General features: G+C 36.2%; 1 long non-coding RNA gene across 1 annotated transcript; it reads left to right on the top strand.

The window, feature by feature from the left end:
* Positions 1 to 2798: 2798 nt before the first annotated feature.
* On the top strand, positions 2799 to 5405 carry LOC113763692. Its single transcript, XR_003467382.1, has 3 exons — positions 2799 to 3105; positions 4579 to 4656; positions 5387 to 5405. It is a non-coding gene; the product is annotated as an uncharacterized LOC113763692 (long non-coding RNA).

The raw sequence follows: 5405 nt of genomic DNA on the forward strand, positions 1-5405 counted from the left end.
GTATATGTTATGATTATTATGTATATGTTTTAAAATTCATGCATTAAGTTGCATGATTAATCTTCTTAAACCTATTTGAGAGATTTGAAATATGTATTGATGATTGTGGTTAAACATTATTTGAAATCTCTTACTAAGAAAATTTAGTTTTGGATCATGAAGAAAATTTGTATCTTTAACTCTAATTTTGAATCGCATTTTGCCATAGATACATTCAAAATACATCAAAAGTCTCGACTTTATCTTGTAGGTCATGATTGGTTTGATTTAGACAAACTTTTGAGGAAAAGGATTCTAGTCCTACTAGTGCGTAATAGTTTTTAGTCAGGGTTTGGAACTTGTTTCTTATGGCGTGTAATTTATGGTTTCACTACATACGTGAGTAAGACCTTAGAACAGAAGTACATATCATTATATCAAGGGGTATTACTTTATTTGTGTGTGTGGATTTTCTTACGTATCAAATTCGTGGAGAGGCAAGAGTAAATATACTTGGATGACTTAGATGCGTGAGAATTTATAGGTTGTGGATAGTTAAGTTTTAAATTTTGATTTGCTACTCATTTAGATGCTTTGAGTTGTTGATAGGCTGACAGTCAGGATTAAGCAAATGGATGAATGAAAAGTTTGGAAGAGCTACATATAGAAATAGAAGTTCTTCGCAAGGAGTTGGAATTCCAGACTAAATTGGTTGAATTCTAGGAAGAACGATGCAAACAAGAGTTTGTAGAGAAGATGGAATTATGGAACAAGAACTTGCAAATGAAAAAGAAATACAAAGGAGTATTGGAGGAACTTCGGGAAAAAAAAAACTCGAGGGGATGCGACCCACTATTCAAGTTTCATCTCAGTATATTTCTAGCAACCAAGTTAAGGGTAGTGGAGGAAACTCCCATAATGAAAAAAGGGAAACTTAAAGAGAGATGTGAACATGAATTTGTTGTGGAGCAGAGAGAAAAGAAGAAAAAGAAAAAGGAGAATTCTCAAGCTAATCAGGCCGTAACTTGTAGAGTAACTTGTGGATACTGTGGCAAGTTTAATCACACTGAGATTATGGGCTGAAGGAAACAAGGAAATGCTTGCTATGCGGGAGTCCTGAGTATTAAGTTTTAAGTTGCCCGAGGAACTCCTCAGCAGCTCATTAAGTCTGCTGCAAAACAGTCGAGTGTTAGAGAGAGTGGTTAATACTAATGGCTATGAGAAGAACCAAAGTATTAGAAGCTCTACGAGTGAAGATGGATTTCACTTTGCTTAAAGACAGGGATTATGATTATAACCTAGCCTATACTGAGACTTTTGAAGGTTGTAATCTTTTGTGTAAGGGATGAAATCTTTTGTTGCTTTGAACATGGATGACTTAGCATGTTTTGCTAGAATCTTGTTTATTCCCTTTTCTTTTGAAATGATTTGATAAATTTATCCTAACTTGATGAAATTATTATGGTCTTTTATAGCAAATGGAAGTTTACTTTGCATTTAATCAATTTCATGACTTATTTGTATATCTAAATTTTGTTACGCTTATAGCCTTGTGAGAAGGCCATGTCTATAATATTGAGGTTGGAATCAAGTGGGTATTAGGAATAAATATCTTTTACCTTGCATAAATGAATCATTTGAGTATCTACAAGAGACAGTAGTACTTTCCAAGTTAGATTTAATACAGGACTACAACTAATTGAGGATTCTAGAGGAAGATGTGATTAAGGCTAGTTCATCAGAAAAGTAAGCACTTTGAAATTCAATTATGCCATTGGGAGTAATGAATACACTAGTAGCATTAATGGATTTGGGTCTTTAAGTCGTATTTGGGTTAAAAATTGGCAGTAATACTCATAAATGACTTGGGGACTACAATAAGATATTATTGAATGTAAGGTTTCATTTCGTACTTCGATATTTGCATACAAGTATACGAAACCAGATATGATTTTTGAAGTTATTGATTCTTGAGGGCTCTTACTATCTATTTTGAAAGATTACTAGGGTTAAGGTCCAGTAGGACAAAACTTGTGTGCTAATAAGATCTTATCGAATTTGATCTGCGAGATATTTAAAGTTCATTGCGTATACCAATTTAAAGGGCTATTACATCATTTGTTCTTGAATTGACAAATTTCTTAAGGCAATTGAATCTGTGAACCGCATGAAGGAATTGTTATCTCGCTCGTCGTGAACAGATTAAGAATACAAGACTTACGTGATATTTAATGCGGAATAAGTTTTACAATTCGTAAGAGTGGGATGCAAAAGTGACATCTGGAGTTTTTGAGTTAAGGTATGAATTTCGAGGACGAAATTCTCTTAAGGGGGAGAGGATGTGAGGACCCATAATTTTATTATTTCAAAATATTGTTAAATTGGTCATTTTAAAAATATTTCGTACTCGAGTTACCCAAAAAAAAAATAAAATAAAATAAAATATACTAAAGTACATGAATTTCTCGAAAATAAATTTTTCCGATTGGTTCTTTACGCGCATATTATTTTAATGCCCAAATTTATTCAAGATGAATTGCTTATCGTGATTTTTATTGTTATATATATATACTTGGATTATCATATTTTAGAGTTTTAGAATCGAATAAGTTGAATTTCCAAGTTCAAACGAGAAAACCCTTAAGTTTGACCTTTATACGCGCGCGTGCCGAAAAGGCCCCGACAGGCACATTAATTTGATTAATTGGAGATTTTAAGAACATGATATTAGACTACTAGTAATGTACTATTAATGTACTAGGGAAATTACCTCAGAGGTTTAGTGCACAAAAGTTGCAAACGAGCGCGAAAATTGGACACGCAAAGACCCTAAACGGACCTAGCATGAGTTGACACTTAGACTTAACCATTAAGTCACCAATTCTCTCCACTTTCATTACAATACCTGATTTCACTCTCTCTCCTCTCGTCACTCTCTAGTTGGCCGAAGATGGGAAGAAAAAAATCTAGCCAAAATCCTCACAAACTTGCTTCAATCCACTTCCAAATTTCATCATCCATTAGAGGGCTTTGATCCTAGCTTGGAAGAGGGGGCTGTTCATCGGTTTTCTTGGAGGAATTTCGGTCAAGATTTCTGCCCTAAAGCTGTCCAACTAAGTTCTTGAGGTAACTCACTCACCCACACTTCAATCTTGCAAAATTATAGCTCAAATGGAGCAAAGGTAGCATGGGTTTGCAACCTATGGTAGAGTTTGGGTTGATTGGTTGAGTAATTATGTTCTTGCAATTCCATGACATGCTCGAGGGTTTGAGGATGTTTATTGGTGACTGATGTGATGAATTAGCATGTTGTGGTTGCTGATATTGTGCTATGTTACATGTATATAGAATGATTGATGGCATGAAGTTGGAAGAAAGTTAGAAATTTGGAGAAGGTACTGTCTGAAATTTCTGACTTGCTGCCGACTTTCTTGTTTGCTGCTGCCCTGTAATTTCGAAAATTTTCTGGTGCTAATTGAGCTTCCAAATTGGTGTAGATATGTTGTGCTATGTGTATTGTGGTTGTCTACCAAAAATCAACCCAAATGGTTGGTTAAATTTTGAGTTACAAGTAAAGAAGCAAAACTGGAACAAGCTCCAGAATTTTCTGACCAGAAACATTTGTGTAGCTATAACGTTTTTCTCGTTGATTGAAATTGAGTGCCGTTTGCGGCATTTGAAAGTAGACTCTTAGAGCTTTAAAATGGTACCAAGCTCATTTTCTAGTTCGTCCCGAACGATTCGTGGCGAGTTTTGAAAGTTGGCTGCCTGTTTATTACTGTTCATCCGAGACTGTCCAGAAAATCCATTTTGTTGCTTGATTTTGAACCACTTATGTCTGGATTTTGGAAATGATTTCTTCTGTATAAATATATCCTTGTGAACCTAGTTTCTAACACCACTAACCGTTTTCATTTCACTGAGAATCGAGTGAGATACGGCCTAATTAGCGAAGTGCATTAAATCTGGAAAATAGGCCAACAGTCCAGGAATTTTAGCGAACTTCAACTTTTTATTTCTTGAGCTAGGAACATTGGAATCGAGTTCCGTTTTTTTCATTTGAAACCTGGATTGGAAATTTACATGCATATCAAATTTCAAAGGCTGGTTTTGATTCTATGATTTTTACCGAAATTCCAAAATTATTGGAAAAACTTGGACTGTTTTGACCTATCTTCAATGAATAGTAAACTTTCTTGGAGAAATTGACTTGTTTCTGATTTGATTCTTGGAAAGTGACCTTCTACAAAGTTGTTATGCTTCGAATGAAGTTTTTGACGGTGTAAAATTTTCTATTTTAGACTTTCCGAACTTCCGGACTGATTTTTCCACGAATGACTCGAAAAGTGAAAATTTCCAATTTGGACCTAAATGTTCTTTTAAGGGCCTAGGTTACATTTTTACAACTCTTAGAGCATTTCAAACCTATTTTCATGAGAGTTCACCTATCACTTGAGACCTCATTTGAAAGTCGGTTCCTTATGAACTGAAATACTTTGGAAACTTGAATTGTGGAGTCAAAATTGACTATTTCTTTTCTTTACACGAATACTGTATGGCCTGGAATTTGAGATACAATGCATTATTGCATACTTTCAGGATCTCAAGAGGACTTCGAGGGAACTCCCGGCGAAGCGTCTTAGAGCTAATTTCTCAAACTTTGACTTTTGATACTTGGTGAGTATCAAGTGCATGTGAAGTGTTTAAATGAAATGATTCTTGTACTTGCTAGTTAATGAGGCTAGGGCGTACTTTATCGCCCTTGTCCTCTCTTTCATGAAATTGCTTGCTTGATAAGTGATACGTGTTACATGTGAATGCAAATGAAAGTGTTTTTCGTGAGCATTGAGCGGCAGAATGTATCATGCCCTTTTAGGGTAGGAGGTACCGCTCATCCCGTCTCAATGCTATGACCAAATCTTGTCGATTAGAGCTTCGTCTCATCGACCTAAAAGTGAATGGGGGGGACGCCCCAACCCATTGGCTAGCCTTGTAACTCGAGCCGGCAAGGGCTTGGTCGAGAAACTTGGTGAACCTTGGGAAGTGTTATAGCTTGATCCAAATAAGGGGTCTTGCTAGGTATACTTGTTAAGTGATACCACCTACATGCTTGTTTGGTTACGGATCCAAGAGGGTGTCATGGTGGCTGGAGGTAGTAAGTGGAGTTCTACATGGATAACTGTGAAAGTTGACGGAGGGTCAACTACCTGAGCTTGGATCGCGCGTGGATTAGCTCCTGAGAGCTCCCATATCCTTTTATTGTGATTAAATTCCCTAGTTGCTTAACGTTTCGCAGTTACTTGTTACTCGAGTTATTGCTTTATATTGTGTCTTTGCTAGCATGCTTGCATGTTTTTCCCTTGGCCTCACTGAGCGTTAGCTCACCCCAATTTGTTTTCCTTAACAGGTTTGGAAGTGGAAGTTCG

Source organism: Coffea eugenioides, chromosome 2, assembly GCF_003713205.1.
Source record: "Coffea eugenioides isolate CCC68of chromosome 2, Ceug_1.0, whole genome shotgun sequence".
NCBI lineage: Eukaryota > Viridiplantae > Streptophyta > Magnoliopsida > Gentianales > Rubiaceae > Coffea > Coffea eugenioides.